Source organism: Geotrypetes seraphini, chromosome 3 (genome assembly GCF_902459505.1).
Source record: "Geotrypetes seraphini chromosome 3, aGeoSer1.1, whole genome shotgun sequence".
Lineage (NCBI taxonomy): Eukaryota > Metazoa > Chordata > Amphibia > Gymnophiona > Dermophiidae > Geotrypetes > Geotrypetes seraphini.
Genome location: NC_047086.1, coordinates 130383114 through 130402858, shown reverse-complemented (window position 1 = coordinate 130402858; position 19745 = coordinate 130383114). Strand labels below are relative to the sequence as shown.

Here is a 19745-nt window from a genome sequence, read left to right as displayed (position 1 = left end):
AGGAGAGTTGTCACATGGTCAAATTCTTTAGCTTTCATTATGAGTTTAATTGAAGTGTTTTGGATAATCTGTAAACGTCTGGTTTCATTTTGAGCTATTCCCTTAAATAGAGCATTACAATAATCTATTTTTGAGATTACCAGTGAATGAATTAATGTGTTAAGTGACTTGGGACATAAGAATTTCGAAACTGAACGAATTTGACATAGTCTGAAGAAAGTTGATTTGACAATACTACTAATGTGGTCGTGATAAGTTAGTTTATAATCAAAAATAACCCCTAGGATCTTAATGCAACTGATCGACTGTAGAGTGGAACCCTTGATAGCGATTGGGAAGATGAGCTTAGGACCATCTTTCCAGGGAAAGAGCATAACATTTGATTTATTAACATTGAGAGCTAATCTGTTAGCATCAAGCCATTGGTGAATCTGTTCGAGTTACTTATTGATTGCTGTTGTCTCAAGAGGGTTATTGGAGTCTAGCAGGTGTAAAAGCTGAATATTATCTGCATAAGCGAATACGTTAAAACCAACGGATTAGCAGAGAGTCATCGAGGGTGCAAGAAAAATATTAAACAAAAGTGGTGAGAGAATGGACCCTTGGGGAATACCTTTTATGAAGCCGCGTTTGCGGTTTAACGCACATAATAGCGCACACTAAACCGCCGGCCGCGCTAGACGCTAATGCCAACATTGAGCTGGCGTTAGTTCTATCCGCATGGCGCAGGTTTAGCGTGCGCTAAAACCGCTAACAGGGCTTCGTAAAAGAAGCCCCATGTGTTGCTGAGACACTTTCTGAGGTAGTCTTGTTGAAAGACACTTTCGAGGTGTGGCACAGTGGTTAAAACTGCTGCCTCAGCACCCCAAAGTTGTGAGTTCAATTAGAGAATGACACGGTGGCGGTTTACCCGCGGCCACCGCATTTTAGCCGCGGGTCACCCGCCGAAAACGGGGAAGAAAACTAGCAGTCGCTGCGGCGACGGGGACAAGGCCATTCACCGCCCACGGGGCGGTGAATGGTCTTGTCCCCCGCAGTGAGGCATGAAGGATCGCGCAGTCCCCACAGCTCACACCCGCCCGCCCAATCGATTCCAGTGTCCAGCCAGCGCTCTCCCCTCTCCTCACCCCAGTCCGCAGATCCTCCTCCTCGGCGACCCGCACGCTACCAGAGAGCCGCGCACACCCGCCGCTGCTCAGCCTCGATCTTCTGCTCTGACGCAACCGGAAACAGGAAGTTGCAGCAGAGCAGAAGATCGAACACTGAGCAGCCGCGCGTGTGCGGCTCCCTTTGCCGAAAAAGAAAACCCACAAACCAAGGTGAGGAGAAGGGAGAGAGCCGGCCAAACACCAGGATCGACCGGGCAGGCAGGTAGTGGCCGCGGGGACCGTGCGATCGCTAGTGTTCCCGGCTCAAATTGGAAGGAGGGAGTGAAAGGAAAAAGGCTTATATGGATGCAGCGGGGACGGTGACGGGGCGGTGAATGGGATGGCAGTGGCGGTGACGGGGCGGTGAAAGGGATGGCGGTGACGGTGACGGGGCGGTGAAGGGATCGGCGGTGACGGGGCGGTGCAGAGGATGGTGGGCCGGTGACGGGGCGGTGACGGGGACAGATTTTTTCCCCGTGTCATTCTCTAAGTTCAATCCCAGCCTGCTCTTTATGACTCTGCGGAAGTCACTTAATCCCTTCATTGCCCCAGGTACCACTGTTGCTATTCATTGTATTGTAAATCACTTTGGGTGAATCTCTTCATGAACAAGGCAGTAAATAAATACCAATAAATGTAGGGGTGGGGCGTAAAATGTCAGTTGTGAATATATTTTGAAGAGCCTCAAAAAACGCCAAACAGCAGACAAACCTCCCCTCTTGCAACAATTAATACTCAGCCAAAGCTGCTATTTGCCAGCTCCAGGCACTTAACCTTAAGGACGAATCAAACTCAAAACTCAAAAAGCACATTTAAGGAGGAAGTCATAAAATTCACAACACTGAAAGGATGTCCAAACTCACAACTGGCTCCCTTGTGAATGGCAAAGTGATTTCTACCATTTTGTCAAAAGTCCTTGGGAAATTCTGAAAAGGCCAATCTGTTTACTGCCTGCCTTCTAATTTTTGTCTTTTCCTTTTTTGTACTTATTATCAAGATGCTTCTCATCCATCTGTGTCCTGTGTAAACTGGAAAACACCCAGTTCAGAAAGATTACTAAACGTTAAGCCAAATTGGCAGCATAAATTGTTCTAACAGAGATTCTGTACAGCAAAAATTACCAATGCAAATATTAAACATGAGCAATAATAATATTTTTCAAACAACAGTAAAGATTTAGGGCCCCCCTTTAATGAAGCTGTGTTAGGGGTTTTCTATCACGAGTCACTATGGTAAAAGCTCCGACGCTCATAGAAATTCTATGTGCGTCGGAGCTTTTACCACAGCGGCCTGCGATAAAAAAAACCCCCTAAAGCAGCTTCATGAAAGGGGGCCTTAGAGAGAGAGAGAAAGAGACAGAAATGTTTAATACTTGCAAGAGTTTTTGAAATTAGATTCAAGCCCTTTTTAAATGGATTCCATGTTTGGCAAAGAACAAAACGAATGCTAGGAAGTTCTTCTTCGCTCAGAGGGTGGTGGACACTTGGAATGCGCTCCCAGTGGAGGTGATAGGGCAGAGTACAATATTGGGCTTCAAAAGGGGATTGGATGACTTCCTGAAGGAGAAGGGGGATTGAAGGGTACAGATAGAGGGTAACTATACAGGTACTAATGAATAGGGAATAAAGAATTTAGGTAAGGACTTACAGGTCACGAACCTGGGGGCCGCCGCGGAAGCGGACTGCTGGGCACGATGGACCCCCGGTCTGACCCGGCAGAGGCAATGGTTATGTTCTTATCTTCTTATGTTTAGATGACTGTAATCCACTTAGCTAGGCCAGTTACTGGGCAGACTTGGACGGTCTGTGTCTGTGTATGGCCGTTTGGTGGAGGATGGGCTGGGGAGGGCTTCAATGGCTGGGAGGGTGTAGATGGGCTGGAGTAAGTCTTAACAGAGATTTCGGCAGTTGGAACCCAAGCACAGTACCGGGTAAAGCTTTGGATTCTCGCCCAGAAATAGCTAAGAAGAAAAAATTAAAAAAAAAAAAAAAATTTAAATTGAATCAGGTTGGGCAGACTGGATGGACCGTTCGGGTCTTTATCTGCCGTCATCTACTATGTTACTATGTTACTATGGGGTATAAATATATACTACTGTACAAGGGGCTGCCGAAAAGTTCTCAGCCCAACCAACAAAGTCTCCATCGAGGGCTATACACTTGGGGCTCCTTTTACGAAGGTGCGCTAGCGTTTTTAGCGCACGCACACGATTAGAGCGTGCTATAGTACGCGCTATCCGAAAAACTACCGCCTGCTTAAAAGGAAGCAGTAGCGGCTAGCGTGCGCCAAGCGCGCACTAAAACTGCTAGCACACCTTCGTAAAAGGAGCCCTTAGTCCAGGGATTTTCCACTTTTCTCGTTCCGTATCTTTTCGGAGGAATGAAAGAAGCGGAAAATCACTGGACTAAGCGTACAGCCCTCAATGGAGACTGCCCCGACTTTGTTGGTTGGGCTAAGAACTTTTCAGCGGGCCCCTCATGTCGGTCTTCGGCTGTTAGTTTAAATCTGCTGTAGTAATGGAACAGCTTTACTGTCAAATAAGTATTTGTTGGCTTACATGAAGCAGATCTGTTAATCTAGAAATTTCCACATTAATATAAAAATACCCCAACGCAAAAGACATTAACAACATTTCAACAAAGAAACAATGGCTGAACAGGCATGTATATAACATATTTTACACTTTGAAAATCCATGGTGCAAACCTGAAAAATAAATTATCGTTTCATAGAAAAATAGAGATAACCGATACTGGTTGGCAAAATTACAGGTAAGTAGATTTTTAGTTATCTAAAACTGCTGCACATGCTTTCATAACACATACTTGTCTGTATAAAATAGGTATTCCAGAAGTTAGCGGGAGTGGGGGAAAGGAAGCATTCGGAAGGCAAATACAAAGATTCATTACATCTTCAAAAGATATGCATACAGAGAGCATGTCACTGATTTTACACCCCTTAGTCTAAATAAAAAGCACAAGTAGCATCCAAATTTTCAAAGTCAAGGTATATGGATACCTTGTATTTGGAAGTCACCTTAAAAACATAAGAATTGCCGCTGCTGGGTCAAACCAGTGGTCCATCCTGCCCAGCAGTCCGCTCACGCAACGGCCCTTAGGTCAAAGACCAGTGCTCTAAATGAGTCCAGCCTCACCTGCGTACGTTCCACTTCAGCAGGAACCTGTCCAACTTTGTCTTGAATCCATGGAGGGTGTTTTCCCCCTATAACAGACTCCGAAAGAGCATTCCAGCTTTCTACCACTCTCTGGGTGAAGAAGAACTTCCTTACATTTGTATGTAATCTATCCCCTTTCAGCTTTAGAGAGTGCCCTCTCGTTCTCCCTACTTTGGAGAGAGTGAACAATCTGTCTTTATCTACTAAGTCTATTCCCTTCAGTATTTTGAATGTTTCGATCATATCCCTTCTCAGTCTTCTCTTTTTAAGGGAGAAGAGGCCCAGTTTCTCTAATCTTTCACTGTACAGCAACTCCTCCAGCCCCTTAACCATTTTAGTCGCTTTTCTCTGGACCCTTTCGAGTAGTACTGTGTCCTTCTTCATGTACGGCGACCAGTGCTGGACGCAGTACTCCAGGTGAGGGCGCACCATGGCCCGGTGCAGCGGCATGATAACCTTCTCCGATCTGTTTGTGATCCCCTTCTTTATCATTCCTAGCATTCTGTTTGCCCTTTTCGCTGCCGGCGCACATTGCACAGACGGCTTCATCAGACCAGAATCATTGGATGAGGACAAAAGGGTGTGGTGACCCATCCAGCTTGCTAACAGCACCACTGCGCTCAACGTAAACATATCATAGGGGAATGGGCCAGTCATTTGTATCATCAGAGGGAGACCCAGGTTTGGAAGCACATTATCAGTGGGCAACAGGGTACCTCTTCCCCTGGGATACATTGGAGGGTCCTCCCACCCCCATCCATTAGCTGGGCATGTGTTAGCCTGGCAATAATCCTGTGTGTGGACTATCATGTATACAAGCATTTAGGCACTTTGGACCAAATTTTATATATGGTGAAAAAAATGAGTTCTAAGCATTATTCTATAAACAGCCCTCCTAGCACCAGCATCTGCAGCTAACTTTTTAAGCGCTATGTGATGAATTACGCCAACTGAAACCTAGTGCAAATCCCCAAGCCTAAATTAGGTGCAGTAAGGACATACACTGTTCTCCCGGTCGTTCGTGGTCGGCAGGAAATCACTCGCGGTACGCTCCGACCGCCTCTTTCTGGACTAAGTCGGGCCTTATCCAATCAGGAGCTGCTTTGACACGCAGATCCTGACTGGATAAGGCCCGACTTAGTGCAGGAAGAGGCAGTCGGAGCGTACCGCGAGTGATTTTCTGCACTCGCAGTGCTCTGGCTGCTCTCCTGCTGCCCTCTCCCACTGCCCTCTTCAGGCTCCCCCATGAAAAATAGTATTCGCGGTTTTTCGAGATTCGCGGGGGTTCCTGGAACGGAACCCCTGCGAATATTGGGGGAGTACTATATTCTATAATACCATGGCGTTGTCTGAGAACACTCGCACTGCTTTTCCTTCCAGAGTGGGCTGGAAGTGAGTAATGCCAGGTGACCAACCAACATCACTGATGGAGACCACTGCCCCTGAATGGAGCAGTCACCGCAATGATCACATCAACCCCACAGACTGGCATAAGAGTTAACCACTTTAAGATCCGAAGAAGCTAGCCCTGGCGGATTTCTGCACGCTGGTTCCATCTAGGGGAATGGCATCTGAAAGGGATGACATTGCGGAGACCACCGAAAAAGGAGAGATGCCTGTAGAGGGTGTTATGTGCACACTGGCCCAGGGGACCACCTCCACGGAGGCAACCATGGATCCTAGGGCCTGCAGAAAATGCCAGGGCGTGGGAGCTAGAAGGTTCAGGAGATCTCTGATCTGCTGCTGAAGTTTCAGACTGTGTGCCTCGGGAAGAAAAACACGATCCTGCCATGTGTTGAAGAGAAGGCCCAGATACTCCAAGGTCTGAGATGGCAGCAACTGGTTTTTATTAGAGTAAATCATTTTTATTGCTCCACAATAAACCAGTAGCACAAGAAGCCAGAGAAAACAAGAAGAACAACAATAGGTAGGTTTTTCTCCCCTGACGGAACCCCCCCCCCCCCCGCCCCAGTCACTCGCCCCGAGCCCCATCCACCTCCCAACAAGCCCTACCCAAACCCCCACCTCCACCCCAAACAACTCCCATTTGGTTCTTTTTAAAGTTGAAAATCCAACCCAAGCTCTGTAACAGAGACCACCATCTCCACTGTATGGGAGCACTCGAGTCAAGACAGAGCCTAGAACAATCAGATGTCCAAGAAAGGATGGACCTGAACACCATGACTGCTACAAGTACCTTGATGAAAGTGCGGGGAGCTGTCGCGAGCTGAAAGGGAAGAGCCACAGACTGGAAATGCTGTTGCAAAACATGGAAACACAGAAACATGCGATGCTACGAAAATAGTGGAATATGGAGGAAAGCCTCCTTGAGATCCAGAGACACTAGAAACTCACCAGGAGAGACACCAACAATGACTGTGTGCACAGTTTCCATTCAGAAATTAGAAATCTGCAGGAAGCGGTTGATCGACCTGAGATTCAGAACGGCTCTCCAGTCCTCTGAGCCGTACTTTGGCACAATGAAGTATAAAGAGTATCTGACAAAGCCCGATTCATGTTCTGGAATGGGTGCTAGTGCTCGAATGTGCAAGAGACACTGCAAAGTAGTGTGGACCTTTGACTCCTTTTCTGATCAATCTGCTAAGTCTAGAAACAAATCCGGAGTCAGGCAAAAGAAATCTATCTCGTGCCTCTCCCAATTGATGTCCAGAACCCATTTATCCAAAGACATGCGTGTCCACGCCTAGTAAAACTGAGCAAGGCAGCCCTCTGGAGGGCTGTTTAGGAGCAGTAGCTATCCAGGATCAGGATGCTTGAGGACGTCTGGAATCGGAAGTATTATCACAAGGACTGTATCCCTGAGAATATCTCTGGGAGGAAGAACCCGAGGATCCCCAATAAAAACGGCGGAAAGAACAAAAATTACCACTGTCCCCTCCGAAAGTCCAGTGAGCTTTGTTCACAGGCAGAGATGTAGGGCGGTAATCAGCAACACTGGCCATGAGGTCATCCAGACCTTTCCCCAAAAAGAAGCTTACCCTTAAAAGGAAGTCTGCTTAAAGTGGCCTTGGAGGCAGCATCCCCAACCCAAGGATGGATTCAAAGAGGCTGGCACACATAAACGGTAAGAACTTGAATAAGATCAAAAAGGGCATCTACCACATAATCCACACTGTCCAGCACTAGTTGGGGACAGACATCCATTTCCGCAAAGGGCACCCTGCGCAATCTCATGTGACAGGCATGCGCAGCAAAGGTGGCTGCCTCCATTTTGATGCATGAAATAAGCCACTTCAAAAAGGGTTTTGTGGAGGGAGTTTTTAATACTGTGTTTCCCTGAAAATAAGACAGTGTCTTATATTAATTTGGGGCCCAAAAAATGCACTAGATCTTAATTTCGGGGTATGTACATGATCATCTCTCCCTTCTTCTCCTTCACCCCAATTCTTCCTCTTTCCTTTCTCTTGCCCACATGTGCAGCATCTTTCCTCCCCTCCCTCCCATTGCCCTGGGCAGTACAAGTTTGCCCAGTTTCAATCCTTCCCTCCCTCCCATCCCTCGTGCAGCAGAACCCTTAAGCACCCCCCTCCCCCATCCCTACCGCACAGCCGAACACCCGCTGACACTCCATCCTTCCCTCCCCGCTGCTTCGGCCTTGTTCGTCAGGGAATTCACTCTGCCGCGTTACTGTGAGTGTGATGGTGTGGGGCTGCAAGTTCAGAGATGTTGTGGGTCAATTGCAGGTGCTTGATGAAGCAATAAATGCTGACAAATACATAAAGGAGGTCCTTCAGCCCAAGGTCCTGCCCTAAGTCAGAGACATCTTTGGTGCCAGTCAGCCATTCATTTTTCAACAGAATGACACCCCATGCCACACAGCCAAGAAATGCCTCACCTGGCTCATAGAGCACAAGGTTGTATTGTCGGACTGGCCAGGAAACAACCCAGATCTCAACCCCATGGAGATCCTCTGGACAAGATTAAAAGAGAGCAGTAGCATAAAAGTGACCATTCAACAAACATGAGCTGATATCAGCGCTAATTAACTCCTGGTTCCACATAATAACACCTATTGATCTTCAAAGACTTATGGGCAGCATACCAAGAAAATGTGAGGCAGTAATCAAGGTTAAGGGATATCAAACGCACTACTAGTGAGACTGATGAAGTCATCAGATAACTGGACAAATTATCATTATTAGCTTGGGTAGCTTATGAAAAGCATTATTTTTATTTTAAAACTGTATATACTTAGATGGTTTTCAAAAAAAAACATAATAAGGTAAAACAATACAATAAGAACTGTACCTGTACTGCTTTCTACTTCCAGATCTTCTTAAACCTCATAAAAATGCTGCTATAAGCAAGTGAGTCTTCAACAGCCTTTTAAATCCAACCCTGTCAGCACACATCTTCAACTGGCCCAGCAGGGAATTCCACAATTGAACCTCTGCACAACAAAAGACAGCTGCTCTAGTTTCTGCATAACCTGGGCTAACATTTCTTTTCAAAAAGTGAGACATTGTCTGATCTCAATGACAGACCAGGATGGTAAACAGTCAGCACCTTCTTAAAATACATTGGAATGATATAAGATCATCAACACTTTATATTGTACCTTGAACATCACAGGCAACCAATGTAACTGTCGCTACAAAGGTGAAGTATGTGCCACTGCATTTTGTACCACCTATAATTCCCAACATCCTGTTTTAGCTACTCCAAGGTATAATGTGTTACAGTAATCCAATCTAGATAACACCATTCCCTGCATTAGTGTACGAAAGTCGTAGGGTCAGAGCCTAGGGGCTCCTTTTACTAAGGTGCGCTAGCGGTTTTAGCGCGCGTGCTAGACGCTAATGCCAGCATTGAGCTGGCGTTAGTTCTTGGTGCGTAGCGCGGGGTTAGCGTGCGCGGCAGTGCAGCGCATGCTAAAAACGCTAGCACACCTTAGTAAAAGTAGCCCTAGGTTTCAGACGATAAAAACCAATGTAATTGTGCAAAACAGGTTTGAACGGTCCTAACCACTTGACAATTCATAGTAAGTCTAGAGTCTAATCTCACTCCCAAAATGTTTTATGAAATGTGCCAAATATTATGCTGGTCATGTTAAGTGATTTACAAAGTTTCTGATATCAGTTAGAAATGTATGCATTAAATACAATTATGATGTTACAGCTATGTGGTTTTTTTAATGCCTAAAATGCTAGGTGTTTCCACAATTTTGGCCAGTAGTGTAGGTGCCCTTTTACTCCCAGTTTGATACTTAACTTCCATTAACTTCTGTTTGAGTGCCAAAAGTTAGGCATCTAATTGGTATCTAATTGGTACACTAAAAAATGACCCCTTCCCAAGTGGGGGAAAATGATCAATTTTTTCCTTAAAAAAACAAACTAATCATCAATAAGCTCAACTCCCTTCAAAGTTAAACCAGAAGCATTTATAAAAATTCTGAGTCTCAGACAGGTGTTTAGACCTATCACCTTGTGCATACAACTAATTAGCAATACATAAATCCATTTGCTTCCTGAATCTGTTTCCTATAAATTCTAAGGTGCTCCTTAAATCTATTCAAAGATTCTTCACTGCTTTCCCTTTTCTTTGAAGCCATCTCACCTGTTGCTTCAGCAACATTAATCTCTGAAAGAAACCAAGCAGCAAGTACACTGTCTACTGACCTTAATCTTTACTTATCTCTTAAGAGCTAATTATCTGCTACTTTTCAAAATGATATTTCCACAATCCTACTGGAGATTTGATATATTGATTAGGAAAACAAGCAAGAAAACTGCACAATTGGAGAGTATTAAGGTAGTGATTAGTGGAAAATTGAAAAAAATAAAATCTGAAAAACTGCACTAGTGTTCTCAAAAGCTGATGGCTCAATAAATTAGTCAATGATGTACCACCAGCCTAACACAACTACGCTTGTGCACATTAGGTTGTAAACTTTTTAACAGAGAGAAACCGGACACATGCTCTCCCCCCCCCCCCCCCCACCATGCACTTCTTGGGTCTCACCTCTTGCCTAACCATGATCAGGGCCCAAGAGGCACATGCCTAGGACCCGAAATAGTCAGGGGGGCCCCAGGGCTGGCGTTAGAAGGTGGCAAACAGATCAGCTGCCCTAGGCCACACAGCTCAAGGGGGCCCCGCGATCCAGGCAGCTCACTTAGCTGCCATCAGCCCTGCCTTCGGCTACGGTACAGCTAAAACGAAGACAGAAGCCGCGGGACTTTTCCTCTTGCCTGCATCGCTATAGGCTCTGCCTATCTTGATCCCGCTCCCCTCTGAAGTGACTTCCTGTTTTTGAGGGGCAAGATTGAGACCGGCGGAGCTTATAGGAAGAGCGATGCAGGCAAGAGGAAAGGTCCCGCGGCTTCTCTCTTCGTTTTTTCTGGTTAACTACCTCACGCTCCTCATCTCTCTGCAGCCGTTGGCCAATGTTAGGCCACCGAGACCCAACCTCATTCATGGCTCAGAAGGCGAGACAAACCTCAGTGGCAGGCTTGAGCCAGTGCATGCAATCGCCCTGCCCACCCTCAAGTGTAACTTCATGTTTCCGGCAGGCACGTCGGTCAGAGGAAGCCAGCAACAGGTAGCCCGGGGGAGGGAGTGAGAGAGAGTGAGAAAGAAAAGGATGGCCTACCTCAGGACACGTGAAGGACAGGGCAGCGGCGCTGCTGCTGCTGTCCCCAACCAAGGACAAAAAGAGAGATGCTGAAGGTACCGGGAACCACAGCCAGATACTATTTCCATTATGATTAAAGCAGAAAAGGTAGAAAAAAGATTTTTTTTTGTTGCTTTAGAATATAAGGTAATCTTTTTATTGGACTAATTTTTATATATTTTTTACTAACTTTTAGAGACCAAAACCCCCTTTCTCAGGTCAGGACAGTATAATATAACAGCAGTGTACTATATTGACCTGAAGAAGGAGGCTATGGCCTCTGAAAGTTAATTGAAAAAGGGATTAGTCCAATAAAATGGTATATTCTTATTTTCAATTTTTGTTTTATTTCTATTTGTTAATTTGTAAACTGGTGATTGTCAGTTTCTTCAAATGTACATCTGCTATATGTATATTTTGCAGAGTATTAGAGGGCTATGTGACATTGTTTCTGTGGTGTTTCACTGTATGCAGTTTGGCTTCTTAGTGATTCAGTTTAACCTTTATCTACATATTTCTATTTTTAGTTTGTGATTACTTATTCCATACTAGGTGAGGGTGTATCTGAGTTCTGTGTGTATAAAAGACATGGTTTTCTGTTAGCGTTGACTAGCCTTGTTTGGCGAAATGCATCGATATGGTTCTTGTGAGCACCTGATTTGAATCTCCTTATTGTCTGCCGATCTTCTTTTGTTTCATGTTGGATTCTTTGGTGGACTGCTTGCTTTGTTGTTTCGTTACAAGTTAACATACATGGAGTGGAACATACTAGAGGAGTTAGATTTGGTTGTTTATGCATACATATGGGTTACAGTTGGTCGATACAGAGGCAGTTGAGAGGCGTTGTAAACTTGGTTATTAATATAGACATATATATAAGATAGTATTACTGCTTTACAAATATTTGAACACTTTTATATATGCATGGAAAGGGTTAAAGCCCTGGGTAAGTAGGTGGGAAGAGAAGGAAGGGGGGATTTCTTCAGAGAAGGTTGGGGGTTGCATAGAAGAAAAAACTGTGCACTGGTATGCTAATCTTTGTTTGTTTAGAATTTTTTTTATAAAAAGAAATACAAGTGGAAATAAAGAAGTAAATAAGAAAACATAAATGGGGGCAGGGTATGGGCGGGGCAGGGCCAGGGGGGCCCAGTGTACTTGGGTGCCTAGGGGCCCTCGAAGAATTAACCCTGCCCTGCCCATGATCTTCCCTTATTCTGCCCCAGTCCTTTGCTTAACCTAGTTTTACCCATTTACTTTGTTCACAGTGTCACAGCAGCACGAAGAGTATGAAGTAAACTGGGGGGGGGTTCCCGCTCATACCCCGTGATGGAGCTCTTTAAAAGTAAGTTTTCCCGTGGCACGCTGGTGTCTTGCGCCAAATTGTCTGCATTCCAATGTCAGCACGCTGATGTCTTGCAAGCGAATGACTATGAACCGTAAAGAATAGCTAAGCTGTATGGTACTGGGAAACACTTTGTTGGAGGGGGGGGAATGCCCCTTGATTGGAACATTCTACACATTTGGTGGCAATGCGAAAAGGTTAAAAGCACCTGGGAGAGGGTATTTCAATACCTTCAGAGCATTTTGGGGAGAGCAGGGTTTGGAGTGACTACAGTGAACTCTGCTTAAGTGCAAGGCCTCCAGACCGGATCGCCATGTGGGCTTAAGCTGAGTATGCGCTTAATAGGAGTACCACTTTTTTGTCAGGCGGTCGTTTAGCCAGTATCAGCAGCTACCTGGGATAATGGCGGCAACAGCAAGCAGTGCTGAGAGGAAGGTGCTGGTGAGTGCTCGGAGCGCTGGCGTAGGTCTTCCGTCTACTTGCTGCCTAGGACGGCTCATGATGCTGTGACGTTCCAGGGATGGGGGTGGGGGGATAGTAAATGCGGTGCAATAAATGCAGAGGACCCGTGATTGCATTTAACCGGAGTCAAAGTAACGTGAAAGGATAGAGGTGGGACCTATGACATCAATGCGCATAAGCGGATTGTGTGCTTATCAGAAGTGCAAATATCCGGAGTTTACATCCATTGACTGTAATGTAAAAAAAAAAAAAAACAGGACCGTGGTGGTCAGGTGCTAATAACCGGAGCATGCGCTTAGCCGACGTGCACTTAGTTGGAGTCAACTGTATTTCTTTTTCATGCTTAACAAAAATCTAGAAAATAAGGCATAGCAATTTTTAGCAGTAAAAAGGACTTTTTAAATTTTAAAAAAAGAAGTAAACTGAGAAGAAGGCTTAGGAACCTTTCTCAATAAGGACTTTTTTCTCAGCACTATTTTTGCAGTTGAGATACATTGAAATCCTGGTAGATCTGCCAAGTTCCATTCACTGTCCATGAATCACAGAGACAAATCTGTCTATCCCTCTGCCACAGTCAATCGACATCCATAGAGTTTCTTGTGGCATTAGAGACAAAGGAAGTCTCATCCACAGAATCTTTACAGCTTGCTTTAGCAGATAGACAATGCACATGGTCCTGCTCATGGCAGTACCTGATCCCTCTTTCCCCTCTGACACTGCTTGTAGCCTTGGTCAAGCAACTTATTTATTTATTTAATTTTCTATACTTTTCTCCCAGGGGAGATCAGAACAGTTTACAGTGGTGCAGTGAGCTGGGGGGGGCAGTCCACCCGGGTGCTGTCTTGGGGGGGATACCGGCACCCATCCTCATTTCCTCTCTGCCCCCACTTGCTGTGCGCACGCCTTCACTTCTCTTCCCCCCCCTTAGTCGGCACGCGCCTTCTCTTCCCTTCCCTCCCCCTTGCCATTGCAAAAGGGCTGTGTCTGGCAGACCCAGTGAAAACAGCAAAATGTATTAACCGAAAGGAAAAGAGGTAATGAGGTGACTTTATCTGTACACCATTGCTTTATCAGCAACACATGAATATACCACACATGGTGGGAGAGTTAAAGCTACATTGCTCTCTGTGACCCTGGGCAAGTCACCCAATCTTCCCATTGTCCCAGGTGCACTAGATAGATTGTGAGCCCATCAGGACAGACAGGGGAAAATGCTTGAGTATCTGAATAAATTCATGTAAACCATTCTGAGATCCCATGGGAGAACAGTATAGAAAACTGAATAAGTAAATAACTTTGAAAATGAGAGCACAATAAACATTAAGATGCAGGACCCCCAATAATGCATATTGTTAAAATGGAACCATGGGAAAAACCTTAAGACCTGTGTCACTAAAAGGCATTTTAACTTTACTGAGCCTCAGATAAACAATGGAAAGAGAGAAAAAAAAAATCTCTCTTTTAAGGCAACAACCCAGATTAAACAGACTTCTGCGCAGTGCATACCAACTGTATTACAGCCACATTTTTCTAAAATCATTTAGCAAAAATGTACAGACAAGAGCTGCTCTTGCAAGTGAAACTTCCAAATTAATTTTGTAAGGTGAAATTCTCAGTCAGGAATTTGCCTCCTGGCAGGAAGATTCTGTGTTATATACTCTAGAGATCAGAGTTCGGTAAAACAGGAATTGATCACTTTTATCAGCAGGAAATATCTGCCATGTCCAGTGTTAAAAAAGCAAAAATCAAGCAAACAGCAGATCAAAGATAGAAATGCAGATACAGAGGAGACAGTCTCATGCATAGGTGTTTATGTAGTCTTTTAGACAACATTTTGACTCTGCAATTCTATTTCTGTAAAATGGAAAGCACTGAACCCTGCGGCACTCTAGTGGTGACACTTTTCCAGTCCAAGTATTGTCCATTTACCCCCACCCTCTGTTTCCTATCGGCCAGCCAGTTTTTAATTCGTGTGAGTATTTCACACTCAATTGCATGGCTCGCAATTTTTCAAAGTAGTCGTTCATGCGGAACCTTGTCAAAAGTCTTCTGAAAATCCAGATATACAATGTCGACCGGGTCACCCTTGTCTATCTACCTGTTTACTCCCTCAAATAAGTGCAGCAAGTTCGTCATGCAATATTTTCCTATGTTGAAGACGTGCTAGCTGGTCCTCATCAGATCGTGTCTGTCAAGGTGCTCAATGATGCGGTCCTTTATCAGTGCCTCTACCATCTTTCCCGATACTGAGGTCAGACTCACCGGTCTGTAGTATCCCGGATCACCCTTCAAACTTTTCTTGAAGATCGGCATAACATTCACCACCTTCCAGTCTTCTGGAATCCTTCTCGATTTGATCGACAGATTGGCTATTAGTTGAAGCAGTTCAGCTATAGCCCCTTTCAATTCCTTCATACCCTAAGGCTGGTACTGGGCAGACTTGCACGGTCTGTGTCTGTATATGGCCGTTTGGTGGAGGATGGACTGGGAAGGGCTTCAATGGCTGGGAGGGTGTAGATGGGCTGGAGTAAGTCTTAACAGAGATTTCGGCAGTTGGAATCCAAGCACAGTACAGGGTAAAGCTTTGGATTCTTGCCCAGAAATAGCTAAGAAGAAAAAATTAAAAAATTTAAATTGAATCAGGTTGGGCAGACTGGATGGACCATTCGGGTCTTTATCTGCCGTCATCTACTATATTACTATGTTACCCTCGGATGGATGCCATCCGGTCCTGGGGATTTATCATTTTTAAGCCTATCAATCTGCTTGCATACCTCTTCTAGACTGACCGTCAATCCTGTCAGTTTTCCATCTTCGTTTCCCGCATATAGCCTGTTGGCTTCTGGTATGTTGTGTATATCCTCGTGGGTAAACACAGACGCAAAAAAATGTGTTCAGTTTGTTGGCGATGGCTTTGTCCTCCTTTAGCACTCCCTTTATTCCTTGGTCATCCAACGGCCTCACTGCTTCCTTAGCGGGTCGTTTCCCCTTAATATATCGAAAGAATGGCTTAAAGTTTTTCGCCTCCTTGGCTCTTTTTTCCTCAGAGTCTCTTTTGGCCCCTCTTACCACCTTATGGCACCTGCTTTGATGCTGTTTGTGCTTTTTCCAGTTTTCGTCCGTTTTTGACCTTTTCCATTCCTTAAACGAAGTCTTCTTGTCTCTGATCGTTTCTTTAACCATTACAGTGAGCCACACCGATTCCTTGTTCTTTTTCCTCTTGGATCCCTTGCCGATACACAGTAAATATAGATTTTGAGCCTCGGTGACTATGTCCTTAAAAAGGGACCATGCTTGTTCTAGTGTCTTTACAATGCTTATTCTCTTCTTAATTTTCTTCCCTACCATGAGTCTCATCCTTCGTAATTCTCTTTTCGGAAGTTTAGCACCGTGCCCGTCGTTCTGGATCGATGTTTCGCCCCTGTGTCCAGGTCGAAGCGGATCATATTGTGATCACTGGTTCCCAGCGTCCCCTCTACTTCTACACCTTGTGCCAGTCCTTGTAGTCCATTTAGAATTAAGTCCAGAATTGTGTTTCCTCTTGTATTTTCCTTGACAAGTTGTTCCAGGAAGCAATCGCCTACAGCATCCAGGAACTTGGTCTCCCTACCGCTGCCGGAGGTGCCTAGGTTCCAGTCTATCCCCGGAGAATTGCCTAGGTTCCAGTCTATCCCCGGATAACTGTGTTGCCTCCCTTGCAGTTGCATTTAATCTCATCCATCATTTCTCCATCAATTTCTTTGGACTGCCCTGGGGATCAGTAGTAGATGCCGATCTTTGTTTCTGTTCCATTTGATCCCGGGATTTTGACCCATAGAGACTCTTAACTTATTCTTCATGTTCTCTCCGGTAGACTCAATTCTCTCTTTGACGTATAGGGCAATGCACCTACCTTTTTGACCTGCTCTGTCTCTGCGGTATAGCTTGTATCCCAGTAGCACAGCGTTCCACACATTTTCCTCGTTCCACCATGTTTCCGCAATGCCGATGATGTCAAGGTTATCTTTTTGTGCCATAGCTTCTAATTCACCCGTCTTATTCTTTAGGCTCCTTGCATTCATGTACATACTCTTGCATTTCCTTCCCTCTTGTGTCCCTTTCGATCCGTCAGAATCCGGTGAATCTTCCCCGCTATCTTTCTGCACGGTATGCTCTGGGTATACCGGTTCCCGAACCATCGACTCTCTGTCAACTGTTGGCTTTCCCCTTCTTCTTAGTTTAAAATAGTTTTTGGTGGCAGCAGCTACCGCATTAACCCTGGATTCTAAAAAGATTACACAGATTTGGGCACAGATCCCAGGCCCACATGCAAACTTATCAGCTGTTATCAATTATGTTAATTGTCATTAACTAGGACATTGGCACAGATCTGCCTCTGAGCTAGTCTATAATACTCCGCACCTAAAGTGTCTCACATGCAACTCAAAAGGGGCCATGGCCAGTGGAGGAGTATGGGTGGTCAAGGGTGTTCCCAAAATGTAGGCACAGTGGGGTTTATTTGTTTTTTTTGTAAATCTATTTTATTGGCAAGCAAACACTGCAAAAAACATACCACGAAGAACAAGGGTACAAAGATATGAAAGCACAAGGCATTACAAGAAATAAAACAGATCATCAAAGAGCAAAGCTGTAACAACAAAACAAACAAGAGACTTGTCTACTATGTAAGAAACCTACAGGGTTTGTATACCACCATTTTATATATTCCCTCACCAATTCCAAGGAGCCCCCCCCCCAAGAACAGACACCCCCTCTATAACCTCCCCTCCCCCCCACACACACTCCCTCCCCCCTCCCTAGGACCCGGATGCTCCGTATACACTCACTCAAAGCACTTGGTTTTAGATTATTCTCAGATCTCAGCGATGTATCTCCGCCACAATCAATGTTTCATTGCTGCTAAGAGATGAATACATCCAATTTTCACCGATCCATTAACTTTATTACAGCGTACAGCTTTTTAGTTTTCTTTTTAATTTTATATTTTAATTTTATAATTTAGCAAATATCAAAATCATCTTAGTTAAAGTGTATGAACACTTAAAGTACAAAAACTTAGCTTTTTATTTTCTGTTGGTAAGGGGGTTCATTTCACCCACGTCACGTTTTGCTTTCGCTGCCTCAAGGCAAACCTCTCCCTTTTTACATAGGGCTCCTTTTACTAAGGTGCGCTAGCGATTTTAGCGCACGCTAACCACGCGCTAAATGAAAAATACTAACGTACGCTCTATGGAGGCGTTAGCGTGTAGTGCGGGCTAAAACCGCTAGCGCATCTTAGTAAAAGGAGCCCATAGTGTCGCTGCCACTGTCGCTGTTTCAGCTATTGAAAATGTCAGTGAAGTGAACCCCCTTACTGACTGAAAATAAAAAAAATAATCCCCACCCCCCTTTTTTAGAAAACTGTGATGGTGGTTTTTAGTGCAGGTCGGTGCGCTGAATGCTCTGCGCTGCTCCCAATGCTCATAGGAACTCTAGGAATGTGGGGAGCAGCGCAGAGCATTCAGCACGCCAGCCTGCACTAAAAAACCGCTATTGCAGTTTTGTAAAAGGGCGCGTAAGTTTTGCACATTAAATATTCATACACTTTATAACTAAGATGATGTTGCTATTTGCTAAATTATAAAATTAAATAAGATTAAAATGTAAATTAAAAATCTGTGCACTGTAATAAAGTTAATGGATCGGTGAAGATTGGATGTATTCATCTCTTAGCAGCAATGAAACATTGATTGTGGCGGAGATACATCACTGAGATACAAGAGTAATATAAACTAAGTACTGAGTATAGTAGAGAGGGAGAGATTCTTCAAACTTTCTAAAAATAAAAGAACGAGAGGGCACTCGGAAAAGTTGAAAGGGGACAGATTCAAAACGAATGCTAGGAAGTTCTTCTTTACCCAACGAGTGGTGGACAACTGGAATGCGCTTCCAGAAGACGTAATAGGGCAGAGTACGGTACTGGGGTTTAAGAAAGGATTGGACAATTTCCTGCTGGAAAAGGGGATAGAAGGGTATAAATAGAGGATTACTGCACAGGTCCTGGACCTGTTGGGCCGCCGCGTGAGCGGACTTCTGGGCACGATGGACCTCAGGTCTGACCCAGCAGAGGCATTGCTTATGTTCTTATGTTCTTATATATAGTGCTTTGCGTGAGTATATACATTTAACTATTATGCTGAACAAAATAAAAAAAAACCTGCTGTTTGAAATTAAAAATATTTAAGCCGCTCTCCTTTTTATTATTAGGTAAAAGAATAGTGAATTCAGACGTCAAAACAGAAAGACTAACTAGAATAAATACTGATATTCAGCATGGTCGTTTACACATAACAATAAGCAAATACCTTATCTGTTTACCTTTATGTAGATTTTCAACCATGTTATCCGTTTAAGTACAACCATAAAGGATAGATTATAAATTAGGGCAGCTACGTGTACAGTCCAATTTTAAATGGACAAACTTAACATATTAGCAGCTGAATATCACTGCGATCCAGTTAACTTTAAGCTATGCTCCTGAACATTTTTCTGGATAACTTTTGAACACATTTGGACATTCTGGAAAGAGCCTTGTGTTCTTGGCCCTGGTTAAGGACCAATTGCAATTGCTAGTCTAGGTGGGAAAGGAATAGCGATAGGAGGCAGCACAAAAGTGCTATTGCAAGACTCAAAGGATGAAGGGAAAGAATATGTAGGCACCGATAAAGATAAGGGGGAATTGCTTAACAAATATTTCTGCTCTGTGTTCACAAATGAAGCACCGGGAGCAGGACCGAAGAAGACAAATGTAAACAGGGTTGGAGATGTGGTAGACCCTGATCGATTTTCAGAGGATTGTGTTCTTGAGGAGCTAGATAAACTAACGGTAGACAAAACGATGGGGCCGGATGGTGTACATCTGAGGGTGCTGAAGGAACTTAGGGAAGTTCCGGTGGCTCTGCTGGCTGACCTTTTCAATACTTCTCTAGAGTCGGGAGTGGTACCGGAG

General features: G+C 44.6%; 1 protein-coding gene across 5 annotated transcripts in view; it reads right to left on the bottom strand.

Annotated features, from left to right (window-relative positions):
- Positions 1 to 19745, bottom strand: part of PTK2B (protein tyrosine kinase 2 beta) — a 295556-nt gene that overhangs the window by 241014 nt on the left and 34797 nt on the right. For 3 of the 5 annotated variants that reach the window (XM_033937096.1, XM_033937095.1, XM_033937100.1), the window contains one exon: positions 8592 to 8733. The exons of the other annotated variants lie outside the window; for them this stretch is intronic. The gene's annotated coding sequence lies outside the window, so the exon portion shown is untranslated. The remainder of the gene's footprint in view (positions 1 to 8591; positions 8734 to 19745) is intronic. 5 annotated transcript variants of the gene reach the window in all.